At 40.6% G+C, this 19,256-nt stretch overlaps 1 protein-coding gene across 49 annotated transcripts in view; it reads left to right on the top strand.

Moving 5' to 3' along the window:
• The window catches only part of Rims2 (regulating synaptic membrane exocytosis 2), a 491,805-nt gene that overhangs the window by 396,917 nt on the left and 75,632 nt on the right, over positions 1-19,256 (top strand). The gene's annotated exons all lie outside the window — the stretch shown is intronic.

Below are 19,256 nucleotides of genomic sequence, written 5' to 3'. Positions count from 1 at the left end.
TTAATGTTATTAAACTTTGTCCACAATTTTAAAAGATTTTATTCTGTACATTACATGGCAAGAACAAATGAAATTTGAGTTTTGAGCTATAAAATAATCAAGTTTTTTCAGTTTAATAATGAATGAGAACTATAGGGAGATATTTTTATATCCTTGTTAAGATAATATGTAATTATCCTAATACCCAATTATGTTTTCAAAGTCTTCACTTAATAGATAATAATGTTGTTCTGTCTTCACAGACTACTTCACTGGTCAAAACCTTATTTTATTAACCATACATATAAATATATGATATGGATGACTTTGCATCTAATGCATGATATTCAGAATACATTGCACACATGTATATGTTTTTAATAGATATATGCATCTGATATGTCATTGGACTTAAAACAGTTAAGTTAGGGAGGGATAGAGCAAGCAGCACTATTTCTATTTTGAGATGGAGATTCTCCTGAATTTAGATCTTGTACCACTGTGATAGGGAAATGTGTGCACTGGTTGTCACTACAGGAAAGAAGGCCCACCTGTGTTTCCGTGATGCTGCTTTTGGCGAGCATTGGTATTGCAGTGATGCTGAGCGTTCAGCTTTCTGGAGGAAGCATGTGTTTCTCTGAGCGCCTCCATGTAGCTCCTTCATGAGTTTTGGTTAGAAATGGATGAATAAATAAATGCCCATGCCCATACACTTAAAAGATGAGATTTGGGCATTAAAATACCCGAACTTATATAGTGAGTGTGAAAGATGATTCTAAAAGTAAAGATTATATATACCTACTGCCCTTTCTCCAATCATTTAGCTGGTGTGATATTTTTTAATCCTTGTAGTCATGATTCTTAATTCTTTTACTACATTTATTGGTTTTGTCTGTGGAGGATGGGTAGGGTACAACACTGAGCATGTGGGTAACAAATTACAACTTGCAGGAGTTAGTTTTCTCTTTCCATCATGTGCGGCCTGTCTATCAAACTCAGGTGGTCACGATTGGAATCAGGGCAAACACCTTTTCCTGCTCAACTGTCTCACTCTCCTCCTCTTCCTTCCTTCTTCCTGATTAGTGATTGCGTTCAACTTCTATCTCATGGCTCATTCTTACATTCTTAGTTCATCATTTCTTTTTCATATTTAATTATATGCAGAAAACCAAAGGCCATAATTGAAAGGACCTTTAGAAATTATTTAGTACTCTGTTAAAGAAGTTTTGTAGTATTACTCTCAAATCAGGCTCATAAACCACAAGGAGAGGTTTTTCCAATTCTCTGGCTGTGAACTCTATGTAGGACTGCAGAGCTGACCATCCTCTCTTCTCCCCTATGTAGTACTGGAGAGCTGACCATCCAGTCTGTGTAGTACCGTAGAGCTGACCATCCAGTCTGTGTAGTACTGGAGAGCTGACCATCCAGTCTGTATAGTGCCGGAGAGCTGACCATCCAGTCTGTGTAGTGCTGGAGAGCTGACCATCCAGTCTGTGTAGTGCTGGAGAGCTGACCATCCAGTCTGTGTAGTACTGGAGAGCTGACCATCCAGGCTGTGTAGTACTGGAGAGCTGACCATCCAGTCTGTGTAGTACTGGAGAGCTGACCATCCAGTCTGTGTAGTACTGGAGAGCTGACCATCCAGTCTGTGTAGTGCCGGAGAGCTGACCATCCAGTCTGTGTAGTGCTGGAGAGCTGACCATCCAGTCTGTGTAGTGCTGGAGAGCTGACCATCCAGTCTGTGTAGAACCGTAGAGCTGACCATCCAGTCTGTGTAGTGCTGGAGAGCTGACCATCCAGTCTGTGTAGTACCGTAGAGCTGACCATCCAATCTGTGTAGTGCTGGAGAGCTGACCATCCAGTCTGTGTAGTACTGGAGAGCTGACCATCCAGTCTTGAATAGTTCACTCTACCTTATGAGCTGTATACTTTGAAATTTATAATTATTACAAGCTTTGCATGAACCATTTCTACTTGCCCATGACCTTTAAAGGCCACTTTCTTAGATTTTTTAATAAATATTTTTATTTTATAATTAATTTGATTTTACATATCAGCCACAGATTCCCCTGTCCTCCCTCCTCCCAACCCCCCAGCCTTCCCCTCCAGTCCATCCCCCATTCCCACCTCCTCCAAGGCAAGGTCTCCCCTGGGGACTCAGCAGAGCCTGGTAGATTCAGTCAAGGCAGGTCCAGTCCCCTCCTCCCTACACCAAGGCTGAGCAAAGTGTCTAAGCATAAGCCCCAGGTTCCAAAAAGCCGGCTTATGCACTAAGGACAGGTCCCAGTCCCACTGCCTGGGGGCCTCCTAAACAGTTCAAGCTAATTAACTGTCTCACTTATCCAAAGGGCCTGGTCCAGTTCCATGGAGGCACCTCAGCTTTTGGTTCACATTTCATGTGTTTCCAATAGTTTGGCTATTTGTCCCTGTGCTTTTTCCAATCATGGTCTCATATCATCCTGAGTGAGGTAACCCAGACTCAGAAAGACAAACATAGTATGTACTCACTCAGAAGTGGATACTAGATGTAAAACAAAGGATAACCAGACTGCAACTGACAACTCCAGGGAGGCTCCCTAGTAAAGAGAACCCTAAGAAAGACACAGGGATTGCCCAATGACAGAAAAATGGATGAGATCTACATGAGCAAAGTGGGGGTGGGGGGTGTAATGGAGGGCAAGGGTTGGGGGAAAGAGAGCTTAGGGGAGCGAGAGGTCCCAGCTGGATCGGGAACAGAGTGGGAGAACAAGGAAGGAGATACCTGTTCAACGATGAGACATTTATAGACATACAGTGCTGTATTATTTAAAACCCACGTCACCTTGGTGAGTAGTGGGAGATGAGAACTGCTCTCTAGTAATGTGTGTGGGCATTTTGTGCCTCCTGTGTTCTCCCAATTGGACAATATTTATAATTTAAGGGTAAAATTTAGTGTGTGGCTTTCTGCCCAGAGCTTTGCCCAAGAGGAGCAAATCTGTCCTGCCTGTAATAAAGGATCTGGGAACCAAAGGTAACAATCAGCATGTAATTTGTCAATTTGCCCAACTGAGGGCAAAGAACACTTGACTTACTAGTCATGTCTATAAATGTCTCAACATTGAACAGGAGAACAAGAAGGGAAAGAAAGACTTGGTCGGAGGATAATGAGTGGAAAGTAGCTGGAGAACAGGATGGAGACAGTGAAGGTGTGAGCAGCGGCCTCCCTGGGAGGGGGTCAGCAGCTGGGGGCAGCCGTAACCCAAAACAGAACCTCTCCTTGTTCTGAGCAGACACTGGAAGAACGGAGCCCATGCCTCCTCTGTTACTATAGCAAGTGAGCTAGGAAATGCCTCTTCTTCTGGTCAAGTTGACATCTAGACACTTGTAAGTGTCACTGACTAAACAATATGTCCCTTTAAAAAGCAAACCTCACTGCAAGACAGGTGCACAAACTCTGGACCAGGCTGGCTTTTTGTTTTTTGTTTTTCCTTTTGATGCTTAATGTAACACATGCCTGAAGTTTGAGTGTTTTCAAAAATCTTTACGTTTATTTACTTACTTATTAATGTGTGTGTGTGTGTGTGTGTGTGTGTGTGTGTGTGTGTGTGTGTGTGTGTGTGTGTTAGCTGTTGAGGTCAGAGGAAAACTTGTAAAAGTTGGTTATCTCTTTCCACCACATTGAACTTAGGTATTATAGTAAGTGTTTTTCCTACTGAGCCATCTTGTCAGCCCCTCCTTAAATTTTATGATTCTCTGTCTGATATTTAAGGGGTATAAAATTATTCATATTTTAGATTATTAAAAAGTCTTAAATTGTTACATATCAACAGCTTACAACAATGTTTAGCACAAACAGTTATTGTTATTGCTGTTATTCAAACTTAAAGCCAAAATTGAAGAACTTGAATAAAAGGTCATCAAATAGTAAACTTCAGAAGGAGAAGTCATTGTACACATGCTGAGTGCTTGCCTCAGGCCAAACAGTGGGTAAAGCACCTCACTTAATTTTAAGTTTTCCTTTCGCATTCTCTTGGGCAGACAGTTGCCGCTATTTCGTAATGAAGAAATAGTATTGGAAAGGTCACTGATAGGTGGTTTTTACCCAAACCACATTTGTGTAGTTCGTAAGAGGACGTGCAATATCTCAAGCCAGGTTTCATCAGGACTTCTTTTGTAGCTTGTGTTCATCTGCCTAAAGTTGCATATTTTCTGAGATTTGGAAAACAGATAAGATGATCATTATTATCTTGGTCATCAAGGAAAGACTCCATTATTTGTAACGTCTGTGTCCTTACAAGTAGGTAACTGAATAGACATTTCTGGAATTCCTGTAACAACTGCTAACTGAGGTAAGGAGCTGTTGAAGGAAGAATGAGCTAGGCATGATGGTTGAGAGAATCTTGCAGCCTGACTGATTAGCAGTCAGAGTGCTTCTTTTACAGAATTTAGTAACTGTGGACAGATTCATGTTTCAAATCATAGATCATATCATTTTTGGTTTTGGACATGAGTTTAACTTTTTCTCTTGCCCATCTAGGGTCATAAGTTAAGTCATCATTGATGAACTGTGACAGAACAGAGAAAATGAATGTAAAACAATCATTTTCCCTCAAGTTTAGTCATCACTGATAAACAGTTATCTTTTAAAAACATTCTTATTCATCAACCCATGACCCTATTTTTAAGAATCTAGAGGCATACGACAGCATATTCTCAGGCTGATAGCTTTGGTGGCTTCAAGGACACTGACCAAAACAAAATCTCCAAGGCAGCCTGAGCAGATTGCCATGTCCCAAGCAGTGCATTATTACGTCTTAATGGTCAGAGTACCCCCCCCCCCCCGCAAAATCCTCAGGCCAAGGCTGCTGCAGTTATTATTCAAATTCCGGCATAATGTAATGTTTACATTTTGTATCTTTATAGAATTTATTTATATGTCTAATTCTGGCATTCTGTTGTTCCCTGATCACACTTGACCACAGTAACTCTGCACGAGCTAACTTTTCTATGAAAATGAGGTCTTGCCATTTCATTCTTTATCATCATTCTACACCATTCCTTGTCCATCAATATAAGTCCCTGTGTAGGGCAGAGGTAACTTCAGCTAATCTAACTTTGTTGCCGTATGTGCCACATAATTGCCTGAGTATATAGTGGGAAGAGGCTTGTAATCTGAACTGTGACCAACTCCTCTAGCCCACCGAATCTTGTTGACCTTTTAAAGTTTACTTTGTTCCTGGGTAAGTACAGGGACAGATGTTTCAAGAATGTTTCAGGGTCTCATGACGAGACTTGTGACTCCTTTATGTGTGTCACAGTCTCCAAGGCATAAGGAAGACCTTCAGGCTGATAAGGATATCTCCCTAAAGCGGGAGTGGTAGTGTACTCAGGACTTTCCTGGGGAAGCTTAGAAGCAGTATTCCTGGGCGAAGGCATAAATGATTATAGGAAATTTTCCATCAATCCAGTATCCCCAAGTTGTACAAATATTAAAAGCCCCCCCCCCCCACGCATGCAGCAGGTGGAGATGAAAACCAGCAGTGGCTCAGCGGCCATCATGGGGCTCAGCTTTGCGGGATCTTTGTCTAGCAGCTGTGCTGGCCTTAGGACTTCTGCTGTTCCCATCAGATATGGCTGCACCATTCTACTAGAATGTTTAAGGCTGTGCATGGAGGAGCCACACTGTAGGGTTTATCAAGGAGTTAGCCTTTTGGTTGCCATATGAAGAGCAACATTAACAAGTGGAGGGTGTTTACAAAAGAATGACTGGAGTGACAGACGCCACCTGAGACGGTTCCGTTTACATGAGTGTGAGGGGACAGAGGGTGAGCAAACAGGCAGGGGAAAGAGGATTTCAGAGACATTGCAAAGTGGAGCCAGAAGGAAAGGAGATGGAAAGCCTTAGGGAAAACTTCTGGGTAAGTTTCTGTTCTCGATGCTCCCTTTTCACATAGTGTGGCAACTGAATCTCACTGACTGCTTCAATAACTCAGTTATACATGAATATCAGCCAGAGTGCGTGTCATAAATAAGTTCAATTAGCTTCCACTAGATGATCGAATTCCTTATGGGATGTGCGAATCCCAGGCAACCTTTGCTGGACCTCCTGCTAGAAGTGATGACCTCTTTTTAAGGGTTAGCGCATTGCCTCCGGTATGTCAGGGGACATTTCTGCCTAATCTGAGGGTTTCTATTGCTGTGAAGAGACACCATGACCACAGCAACTCTTATAAAGGAAACATTTAATTGTGGTGGCTTGCTTACAATTCAGAGGTTCAGTCTATCATGGCGGGGAGCATAAGGGCATGCAAGCAGGCATGGCGCTGGAAAAACAGCTGAGTGGCCTACATCTTGCAGGCAATAGCAAGTTGACTGACTATCACACCAAGGAAAGCTTGAGAAAAAGAAACCTTAAAGCCTACACACACAGTGACACACTTCTTCCAATAAGGCCACACCTACTCCCACAAGGTCACACCTACTCCCACAAGGTCACACCTACTCCCACAAGGTCACACCTACTCCCACAAGGCCACACCTACTCCCACAAGGTCACACCTACTAACACTGTCACTCCCTTTGGGGGCCATTTTCTTTCAACCCACCACATTAAGTAACATTTAGCTAAAAGCAATATTACCCCACTTAAATTCCTTCCGTGTAAAAGGAGCATTTGAGAAACTTAAAGTTATGTAGTGTTTGAGGGAGAAGAGTCTATAAAATAAAAATGGTGGCAGTCATGATTTTGAAACCTAGACTTTTGAACAGAAGAAGCTCACTTCTTGCTTCATGTAGCTTTTACTCCAGTGTATAATAAATGACACGCTTAGGGTGGGAGCATTGTTCTTTAACATTCTTAAGGAATATGTTTTATTTGTTCATTTGTCTATTTGCTTAAGGGGGTCACAGATAAAAATACACACAGTTCCTCATATTTATGTTAGAAATTCTTAGTAGAGGAAATATATTTAGCTCCAGAAAAACCTGATACTGTTCCTTTTTCGCTTCCTGCATTGCCTTGTCATGTTATTACTTCCATCATTCCATCTTACAATTAGATTAGAAAACCTCTAACCACTGGGCACTAGACTGAAAAGTGGCTCACCTAACTCCCATAGGTCAATTCCAGTCCCATTGCGTTTCCTAACCCCGAAGGACTAGCATTCTGCCTAGTGAGATACCACTCCAGAGCAGCAAGGCACAGTCTTTGCAGGGCAGATTGAGTTGGGATCTAGGAAGAAGGGCAAGGGCTGGCATGTTGGCTCCCCTGGTAAATGCACTGGTAAGTGTGCCTGCCGCCAGGCCTGGGAACCTGAGCTCAGTCCCTGAGACACGTGATAGAAGAAGAGACCTGACTCCTGCAGGTTGTTCCACGTTGTTTTCTGACCTCTGCACGAATAAATGGAAGAATGTAAACAGGGAAAAGGGTTAAACGTCTAACATCCTGATGGTCTTCTTTCATCATGGTGACTGATTGTCACAGAAAACAAACTTATACTAGGAAATCATGACTGGAAGATTATCTAGATGCACAAATATTAGCTAAGCAAATATTCTAAATCAGGTATTTATTGGCATGTTTTTAAATGAATAATATTTTCTCTAGTGGTCAGTAAATAATCATGGAAATTTTATAGGTAAACTCCTTCAAAAATAAAGCTACTGGCATAGTCCAAAGAGGTAAGAACAGTGTAATTGTAACAGTGAACAATGAATGCTTGTCTGTGATTAAGAGTTATTTAATCTTCTACAGTGTGTATGTGGATTCAGTTCTAACTGAATCAGTCTTAGCTAGATGCTAACATGATAGCTCCCTGTGAGTTTGCCCTCATATCCACTCTGACTTGCTTTCTTTCTCCGTGGTTTGAGCTCTGATGATCCTTGACATGACATAAAGTCATATCACATACAAGCACCGTGCATGTGCACATGTCGTTTAGAAATAGCTCCGATAGCCGCAAGCGTGGAGCTGGTGAGTGCTTTGAGTCCACACTGGATGCTGTGGCTTGGTGGTGTGTGCTGTTCCTGCCCTGCCCTTCCCGTTTGGGGTTTTCGTCGCCGTTGCTTCTTGTCTGTCTTTTTCTCGCTGAGCCCTCTTCTTCTAAGCACACAGAAGACCCGAGAGCATGCTGCCTCTGACAGCACAGTCCAGGCCTCTGCTGTGGTTCTGAGGGGACAGGCAGCGGCCCACCTTTTCTGATCGAGTTTTCTAGATTGGTGCTGCAATGCTCACCAAAACTGCTGTGGCAGCTCTGATGGAGAGCTCCTGATCCCAGGCTCCTGAGGGAGCGGTAGAAATTGCATGTGGTACCTACAAATCATGTTGCCTGACTTGTGCAATAAATGCTCAGAACTGTTGAGGGCAATAGACCACTTTTCCGTGTTCAGCTGTCATCAGGCAAATGTCAGACAACTTCCACAAAAGACACGTTGCAAGGACGAATGAGTCATTATGAATAGTAATATTTGTTCTTGAAAAACATGTAGAAAAAGTTTTGGAGGGGTTTGGTTTTGTTTTCTTGTCGGACTTCAGAATGTCCAGCAGGTTTTGCCATGTCAGTTTGAAAGATAGATTTGAATAGATATGAGCCTCAGAGATAATGAGTGGTTGTCAGCCAAAATATGTATGTAGCTTTAAAACATGTTCTTATTCTCTCAAAGTTTTCAGTGATTATGGAATGGAAATGATTTATTGTATTAGAATAAAGTGTTTAAGGTAAATTATGATACATATTGTTTTTCAAAGTATGACACTTAACTTATTTTACACTTACAGTCAGAGATATTACTTGTCTTCTCAACATGTGTCCATTTAAACATTTTCTATTGTTCAGACACAACAGTTTGTAGTTCTGTGGTAAAATTTATATCCAAAGAATATTTTCAGGTTAAGGTTAGCTTTCAGTATTACTTTTATTTTTTATTTTCTGTTTTTGTGTGTGGTGTGTAGGGTAGTGCTTGTACATGAGTCTGAGGGTACATGTGTCATTGTGCATGCTTTGGGAGCCAGAGCAGTCCATAAGTGTCTTCCTCCACCATAGTGTCTGCATCACAGCCCTCTACCCTGCATTCTGCATCACCGCCCTCTACCCTGCATTCTGCATCACCACCCTCTACTCTGCATTCTGCATCATCACCCTCTACCCTGCATTCTGCATCACCACCCTCTACACTGCATTCTGCATCACCACCCTCTACACTGCATTCTGCATCACCACCCTCTATACTGCATTCTGCATCACCGTCCTCTACCCCGCATTCTGCATCACCACCCTCTACCCCGCATTCTGCATCACCACCCTCTACCCTGCATTCTGCATCACCACCCTCTACCCTGCATTCTGCATCACCACCCTCTACACTGCATTCTGCATCACCGTCCTCTACCCTGCATTCCCCATCACTGCCCTCTACCCTGCATTCTGCATCACTGCCCTGAGTCAATGTCTCTCACTGAACTAAAGTTCACTTCTGTGGACCAGGCTTGCTTGCCCAGGCGTTTTTTTTGAATCTGCCTGTTGCTGCCCTGCAGTGCTGAGGTTACAGACATACTCAGCCATGCCTGGCTTTTTTTTTCCATGGATGCTTGAAATCAAACTCGGATCCTCATGCTTGCAGAACTGAGCTATCTCCCCAGCATCACTTTTAGAGGCAAAATGTGATTTTTTATATGGGAATGAAGAAATGGCTCAGTAGTTTAGGATACTTGCTGTTCCTGCAAAGGACCTGAGTTTGGTTCCCAGCACCCTTGTGGCAACTCACAGCCCTCCAAAATTCCACTTTCATGAGATCTGATGCCCTCTTCTGACCTCTGCAGGCAGCATGCACACATATGCATGCATTCAGGCAAAATATTCATATAAATAAAACAAATAATTGAGAGATTTTTAAATGTGATTTTTTTATTTAGTGTTCCTATTTCAAAAAAATACACATTTTCTTTTTATGCAATCTTAACAATTAGTGATTCTTTAACAATAAGAATGGTGAAAATGTAAGTTGATACCTAAAGTTATAGTTAAAATATATCTTCTAATATATTGATATAGAGGTTTATGTTATTCTAAATGCTGTGTATAGTTGTGGTAAAGCCAGAAAGCAAGCTCAAACACAAAGGAGTTGGAGAGAAACCTGTCACTGCTCATGACATTTATATATAGGAAGACTTGGCTTTAGTTAGTTTTGTTGGCCTAAGACATAAGGAATAATAAGGATTAGTCCAAGTACAAAAATATATGAGTATTTTGAAAAGTAAATGACCTATGTTTTCTTTAGAACTAAATACTGATTAAAAATCAGTTAAATTGAGAGCAAACCTTTTTAAATTGACTAATGATGCGTGGGGTGGCTTCAAGGAGAAGAGAAGAACACCAGCATGACATGGTGACTGGAGGGGTGGCTCGGGAGTCACAAGCATTTGCCGCTCTTGCAGAGGACCTGGCTTCCGTGCCACACCCACATGGCAGCTCACTCCAGTTCCAGGTCGTTCAGCCCCTCTTCTGGCTTCCTCAGACACCAGGTCTGCATGTGGTGCACAGCCATAATGTAGTCAAAATAACCATACACATAAAAGAAATAAATACCTCTTTTAAAAATGTTTTCCTTTGCTGAAGAATTATTTAATTATAAAACAGAAGTTAGAAAATCTTAGAAACTTTTACATTTTTCATCTGATCCAAAATTAAAATCATTGAAAGCAAGAATGTTATCTTAGTTTCTAGACTTTCTCTTGGATTCTTAATGTCATGTTTTTCCATCTTGGAACTTTCTGTAACAGATTTTAATTTTCTTTTCCATTTGCTTAAATTCCTTCACTTTGTCTAAAGTTTAGTAAAATAGCAGGAATCCTTATTTGAGTGGCTTTCTCTCCTTGATATCCCTGTGAGCTTCCTAGCTCATCCCTTCTTTAGCATTTATCTTCTAGAATCCTCTGCCGTTATAGTTTCTCCTCTCTTTCTTTAAAGCCCTTGCTTAGTTCCCTGGAAACTGATAGAGCTCTAGTTAGTTAGTTAGTTTTTTTTCTTCAAAGTCAGGATACCCTCAAAACTACCAACATGGTATCCCTTTTTGAATATTTGTTTCAAATGTCATCTTTGCAATGTTTGGCTACTCCAACTTCCATTTACAATATTCTTTTACTGTCTGTGAAATTTACCACTCTTCTGTTTTCTGTTTTCTTTTCCTACCCTTACGTATTCATTGAGCTGCCTTCTTGAACTTTTGCATGCCCCTCCTAACCCTGTTAGCTGGCCTGCTTCAACCATCCTCCCATCCTCGCCTGCCCCTTGCTCTTCAAATATTTAGTGACTTCACCGCTCTAGCCTGGCCTGGTCCCCTGTACATTTGACCTGAGAGGCCAGCTTCCTCCGGAACCTCTCGGTCGGAAGATGACGTAATTCCAGTGTTGATCATTGCCTAAACCAACACTCGTTGAGCAAATGCTTTGCTCTCTAAGGACTTGACATCACTACCTCTTGCCTATGACACCGGGTAATTTGGCCACGCCACACTACTCATCTTTAAACTGTGCCACACTCTCTCAATTCTGTGTCATAATCTATAATATTCCTCCCTGTGTGTCATCATCCTTACCCATGATTCAAGAAACATGTTCCTAAAAGCTCTCTCCATCTCTTCTTTTCAAGTCTCCTGAAGTAGAGTCTCTTAGTGCTGAGTCCTGTGTCTCTTTCCTCTGGCAGCTCTAAGTGTTCCAGTCACTGGCTACATATTCCACATAATGGCTGTTGGGTCCTTCTCTTTTTTCACTGCAGAGCCACAACTACCAGCAGCCCGAGTGGAGTCTAGACACATTAGAGAAAGACGTTCTTCTGCATAGAGTATTATAAATAAACTAGAGGAAATTCTCTTTGTGTGGAGAAAAATAAGTAAATAAATAAACCATTCTTTTGTTCCCTTCAGTTTCAGCCCCCTTGTGCAGGAATGTGGAGCTCAGGCACCAGTTCAGCCCCCACTCATTCCCTTGGGACCTGACATCAAGTAGGTGCATGGGAGATATTAGCTAAAGGAATTGCTTAATTGACACCATGATGTTTACCGTAGTTGAAATTAGCTGAGTCAAGAAATGTGTGGCGGCCAGTAATTCAAGGGAGAAGAGGCCAATTAGGGCATGTCTCTGAGGATAATAAAGTATTGGCTGATATCAAAAAAAAAAAAAATATGCTGTGCTTATAAGATACATGTTATGATGAAAACATTTAAAAGTTCTAACTCTTATAACTTTGTTCTTAAGTTAACAATGAATGAAAATGACACTTCTGATTAAAATACGAACATCTTAAATGTAGTTTTATAGGAGTGTGGGGGGGTGTTGTATGTATGTACATGCTCCTCGGAATTACATGTGCATGCTAGTACATATGCATGTGTGTGGGAACCAGAGGGCAAAATCAAACGCTTCTCTCTACTGCTTTCCACCTTATTTTTTTTTAGACTTGCTCATCAATTCAGTGGTGGTCCCCCGATGAGCTCAGGGATCCACCTATCTATACCCCCTGCCAAGCCCAGTGCTGGGGTCACAGATGCACACTACTCATGTCCAGCCTGTGTGTGTGTTTTCAGGTCCTCCCGCACTTAACCATCTGAGCCACCTTCCAGGCCTGGGTTTTGTCTTCCTTATTTATTTATCTATTTATTTGTATATTTAATGAAAGAATACAGATAAAGTCTGGAGAAATATAACCAATATAATAGAAGGTGCTGAAAATAATCATATGAGAATGGCCAGAAGAGTTAGAAAACATGAGTACTGCCAGGAGCTGTGGTCTATTTGAGACCGGTAGTCATCATCTCATTTTATAGCTCGGGGTCAGATGGGCAATGTAATAAGACCACAGCTCAAAAGCATTTAGGAAAGAGAAAGAAGATAGGAGGGAGCCATGAGAATATGTAATAATATGACCCACAAGTTCAACTATTTTCACTAAATAATTCCTACATTCATGGTAGAGAAAGGATATGTGTTTCTAATAATTTAAGAAAGTATGTATGAATTCAGAAAAGAGAGGTTCATATGGAGATAAACTTAATTTTAATAATTGTAAGTGTTCAACTAAGGAGTATTCCTAATTCCCTTAATGATTTATCCTTTACAAAGATCACTTTTTAAGGCAAATATCTATTCCTAATTCCCTTAATGATTTATCCTTTACAAAGATCACTTTTTTTTTTTTTTTTTTTTGGTTTTCCGAGACAGGGTTTCTCTTGTGTAGCTTTGCGCCTTTCCTGGATCTCACTTGGTAGCCCAGGCTGGCCTCGAACTCACAGAGATCCTCCTGGCTCTGCCTCCTGAGTGCTGGGATTAAAGGCGTGCGCCACCACCGCCCGGCTAGATCACTTTTTAAGGCAAATATCTACGATCTCTCTAGAAGCCTTCAATAGTATGTCTTCAGAGATAAAATACTGGCATTAGACACCTCTTCCCCCCCCCCCCAAATCTTCTGGCTCAACAACCTGTAAAATCTGTGTTCTCATGGTCTCAGGTGTCAGCTCTGGGGCAACATCCGAATCGCTCATTTCATAAAAATAAGCATTTCAAGCTGTGGTTTTTATTTAGTGCATCCAGGCATCCTCTTGTGCTTTTGACCGCTGTAACTTTGTGAATTAGCTCACAGCCAGCCATGGTCCTGCCTCAAGGTACATGACTTGACTGATCTCCTTAGTGTACATGACTTCATCACTCAGGACTCAGCTCAATTATTTCTTCAGAGAAATCTCCCTAAATCACCCCAAAATTTCACCTAAACTTCTAGTTCATCATTATCTCTTTTATCTGTATTTTTCTACGTCATATGCCACTATTTTTCTGTATACTTCAGAGAGATTTTCTTCAGTGCTTGACTTTATCAGGGTTTCTTTAAATGTTAAAATTTCAAATCAAGAGTTCTTTCTTCTAGTTGTTCTATTTTATTTTTGAGATTATATTATACTGATGTCATCTCCCCTCTGCCTTCTCCCTCTAGACCCTCCCATTTACCTCCTTGGTCTCTTTCACATTTATGTCCTCTTTTTCATTAATTATTATTACACATATATGTATATTATATATGTATAATATAACCTGTTCAGTCTGCATAATGCTACCCATGTATGCTTTCAGAGCTGATCATTAGACACTGGATCATCAATTGGTGTGCTCTTGGACTCAAGCCCACACACAGAACCACAGGCAGCTAAGGAATGAATACTGAGAGTGGGAGAACTAGTTTCCTCCAGAGAAAGATTCTTTTTTCTAAAACAGTTTTAGTGTATTGAAGTTTTACATACGAACTGGCGATTGAGAAAGGAATTTCAGGAATTCTGGACTTCACCTGTGTCCCTTAGTTGATCTCAAGTAAATAGTCAACTATTCTGAGACCATGGAACATTGATTGCTTCCTGCCCTGAGTCCCAAGACTTGAACCCTTCAAGATTCATTGCTAATGGCTATAATCAAGACATATTTTTGACCAAAAATACTTTGTTACTTAGCTAAATATTCTTACCCACCTCTGGACATTAACTCTGTAGTGTACACACACATACATAACCTCTCAACACACTGAAAATTCTTTTCTAATACATTGTATCATTTTAATATAATGTATTCATATGCAGGACATCCAATAAATATTAAAATCTTAAATTTCTGTCATAACTGAAATCAAAGAATTACTATGAGAAATTTAGTTTTTCCATATGCTTGAAAGAGATTTTCTTCAATGCTTGACTTCATCAAGGCTTCTTGACATTAAGGATGGGTTTCTGTTTAAGCTCTGCCAGCATTCTTACGCAGCCAGTAAACAATGTCATCATTTATATCCCCACATTGGGGATCATTAGTATCCCTTAATCACTGTTCAGGAAATGATTACTATTGTACTTGCTTAGATGGTCATTTGGGCCAAAGTGAAGTAAAGTTAATAAATAGTAAATTAAACAACTTTAAGTTCCACACATTAGAAAAGAAACAGTGTATAGGTATTTAAATTAAAGAACTTTATGCAGCTGCAACGTCCATGTAAGGAATAAGCTAAAGTTCACGGGATAACACTTTCAGAGTGAAATGTCTGCCCATCAGCTACCAAGACTGCAATTAGGAATGAATTATAGGGCGGAGGAGATGCTCAGTGGGGAACATGCTTGCTGTGTGTGCAAGCAGGAGGACCTGCTGGGATGCTCAGCACACATGTACGATCTGGGCACAGCAGCTCATACCAGTATCCTAGAGCTGATAGGCAGACAGGAGGAACCCAGAAGCTTGCCCAGCCAGCCAGGCTAGCTGAATTGGTGAACTCCATGTTCAGTGAGAGACCCTGCCTCAAAAAACAAGAGGGAGCAGTAGAAGACATCCATCACCTGACTGACATCCTGACTGATGTTGACTTGCTACATAGATACGTGGGCACATACACCCTCACATATGAATAAACCATGCAAACATCTACATACAAGAGAATTGTAATCTTAACAGATTATCTCTTCACACTTGACATCCAAGAACAAAACAGTGGGAAGGAAGACGAGGTGTGTCTTTCCAGGTAGCAGTGCATGGGAGTTTAGCTAGTCCCACTTCCATTTTTTCATTGTGTATCTTTCCCCTCCTGTGCTTTGCATACTCCAATATGTTGTACTGCTAGACCTTCTGCACCTCCACCCACCAGATCCAAAATACACCATTCGCCAAGTCTTCTGTAAGTTCCTCCTCTCTTCCCAGGTTTCCAAGTGATGAAATACTCATTCATGTGTGAAAGCATGTTACTTACAATGCTGTTCCTATGTCCATGTTCTTACAAAGCATAATTTTAAGGCTAAGCCACTTAGCTGTATTCTTTCAAACCTGTCAATTAATATATTTCAGTGTACTCATGTATCTTTATATGCTATGTATGTGTGAACAATATTCACAAATATTTTGTGGGAAAGAGATATTACTTTCCTCCAATAATACTAGATTTGGCTCGTAATTTTATTTCATGGTGCATCTTAACAACTATAATTTTGTTGTGAAATTGATCAGTTGTGTTGACAATTTTATGTGCTTAACTTTAAAACTACAAAATATGTAAAGTTTGTATTTTCTAAAGCCAAATCTTAGAGAACACAAAGCAATAGTTAGAACCATGCAAACCCTTATCTAAAACCAATCACCCTGCAGTCCATCACTTTACAGCTTAATAACCTGGCAGGAATAGCTAGAAAGCTGTCGTCTTCAAGTCATGGACCGAACAAAGGTTCCGTACTTTTGCTTGTGTAGAGGAAATGTGCTGTTGGTCCCTGCTTGCTCTTTTCTTTTGCCTCTTCTAATTTATTTTATTTTATTGTTGTTGTTGCTGATTCTTTTTATGTTTATTCTGGGAAAACCAGAATAGGAAAAATGGACAATTTAAACAAATATTGCAGGAAAAAAGTTAAAGCTACTTTTAGGATAATGGTATCTATATACAGATGTATGTCCTATAATCTTTGCCATGTATTTATATTTTCTACTAAAATGATCATTCTGAACAAATAATTTTACCTTTATATTCCCGTTATTCCCTGTTATGTACCTGGTTAGTTCATCTCATGAATCCAGGCTTCCCAAACTAGCTGGTTTAACTGTCCAGTTTTTATTTCCTGTTGCTGTGATCAAATGTCCTGACAAGCAGCTTAGGGGAGAAAGGCTTCTTTTCAGCTCACAGTGCCAGTTTACAGTCCAGCATAGGGAGGGACCCAGCAGCTCGTCACATCTGCAGTCAAGAGAGAGTGAATCCAGGTGTTTGGACTCAGCAGTGCAGGACCCACACCCAGACAATGGCACCACCACCTTAAGTTAGTGTCATTCCACATAAATTGTTGCAGTCATGACAGTCCTCCACAGACATGCCCCAGACAGCATGATCTTGACAGTTCCTGCCCGACACTTTCGGGATTTTAATTTGCCTGTGTCTTCTGTAGTAGGTGAATCCCTATTTAATATGTGTGCCAGCAAAAGGAAGCTACAAATATCTGCTTCTCATCTCCCATCAAGAAAATTTTCATACTAACATTTATTTACATACACATTTTCAAAAGGATATTCTTCCTTAGTGATGAACAATTTTAAACTGGACATTAATAGATTCATTCCTTTGTTTTACTTTGTTTCCATTAGGTTGTTCTTTACATTGTTAATTTTTTAATAAATATAATTGCAGCTAAATCTGTATTCATTGACTTTTAGCTTAGCTTAAATTCTGAAGTAGAATTTCTAGGCTAAATGGTATGATTTTAAAAAATATTTGCATGTTGCCAAATTTCTCTTCAGAAGCGTGTCAGTGAGCCAGGTACAGTGCCTGTATACCTGTAATCCCAGCACCTAGAAGGCAGAGGCAGGGCAGGTGGCCACAGGTTCAAGGCCAGCTTGGTCTAAATATTAAGTGCTGGATCAAGCCAGTGCTCTATAGCAAGACTGTTCAAAAGCAAAGAAACAAACATAAAAACGCCATACAAACAAACAAACTAATAGGAAACCAATAAAAGTGTCACTGACTCACCCACAGCAGTGTTGATTTTTATCATATTTCAGACCCTTAACAACTTAGCCTCTGTGTGACAAGTCCACTTTCCTAACCGCAGTGACAGATCCAGAAGCCCACCATGTGTGACCATAAAGTAAGAGTTCCCAAACGAAGCCTCCATTTGATTGCTTTAGTTTTAGATGATGCCTAATGAGGGAAGGACTGGAATCCTACCCTCAACCTCCTCCTCCAGATGTGTCGGTGGAATGCAGCTGTGCAGAAACTCAGCCCTGGGGTCAGCAGAGGGATGAAAAAGCGCAACATTTCATAAAACATTTCATTACTTCCACTGTAGATGGTCAAGGTTATGCTAAAGTGGGTGTATGTCTACATGACCATAGTAACATCATAATATCATCTTACCTGTCCAGCTACATATTACTTTAATAGTTTCACTTATCATTTTTCTTGGTTGATTATGGCCTTTGTATCCAACTATGAAAATAAAATGAAAAATGATAAGATGCAGTAGGAAGTATTGTTTATGTCTGTCTTGCTTTCTCTGTGGTAGATTAGGAGGTTCTTTAGTGATGGATGTATACGCAGTGTTCACCCTGTGTAACTACAGTACTGTTAATATGGCTGTGGGACACGGGTTTTTATTTTAAAGCCTTCCTCTCAACAAAACTTTGGCCTTCTGAGGATATTCTTTTCTGATAGAGCATGCTCCAAAACTCACATGTTGCTGGGCATGGTAGTGCACGCCTTTAACCCCAGCACTCAGGAGGCAGAGGTAGACACATCTCTGTGAGTTCAAAGCCAGCCTGGTCTACACAGGACAGCCAGGGTGGTTACACAGAGAAGGCCTGTCTTAAAAAACCAAAAACAAACAAACAAATATGCTAAATGTGTGTGTGTGTGTGTGTGTGTGTGTGTGTGTGTGTGTGTGTGTGTGTGTGTGTCTGCGCGCGCCACAAATTCTTGGAATAAGAGCTATCTGGAAAGAAAGGAGTTTTATACACACAGCTATTCTACTTCAGAGTGCTTTGTAGAACATTATTGAATGATGACAGTTGTGGTGATAACTATGAGAAGGAAAACAAAATTCTTGTATTTCTTCCTCTGAGCCTAACACTCCACCCACAGCCTTCCTTATGTTTTCTCACTCTTTAAATAAGGTTGCAGAAAATTAAGAATGTTCCTCCGAGGTTATATGGTTAGTCACTAAAGCCAAAGATCAAATCCTGATGTCCTGAGGCAGTGCCGTATACTTTCCGACAGTACCATTTGGCTGTAATAAAACCATTTAGACATTTTAATCCCTCGGGGTTTTTCAATTCTGGTGTTAATGTCATTCTCGTTGATGATGCTAAATTTATATTTATTTATATGTATTTATTTTGAAGGGCTTTAACCTCCACACACTCCCTAATGTTATCATTTCCACTTAGCAGCTTTTCCCTCTCAAATTATTTAAAACAAATATTCTTCTTTGCAAATGATAATCCTAGGGCTCAGAGTAGCACAAATAATTATTCTCCAAAAGATGTTAGTGAGGTGGCAACACCGCTGGGATTCTATGCATGACTGCCTTCTACACGATTACTCTCCGTTTATTGAAGAAGACCAAAATCTAACAAATGGGAACATTGTTAGAGTGGGGTATTGTGAAAATGCAAGCAGTGATTTTCTCTCTGCCTTATTTCTCATTAAAACTGATATGAGAAACAAAATAGTTCAATGTAGTTTTAAATTTTCACACTGGACCTTATCCTTTTACATCTTGGAGAAAATGTGCAGATATTTTTGTCTCTTGACTTT

This window comes from Peromyscus maniculatus, chromosome 20, assembly GCF_049852395.1.
Source record: "Peromyscus maniculatus bairdii isolate BWxNUB_F1_BW_parent chromosome 20, HU_Pman_BW_mat_3.1, whole genome shotgun sequence".
Classification (NCBI taxonomy): Eukaryota; Metazoa; Chordata; class Mammalia; order Rodentia; family Cricetidae; genus Peromyscus; species Peromyscus maniculatus.
Note: the sequence above shows the minus strand (reverse complement) of the source record. Positions and strands in the feature narration are given on the sequence as shown.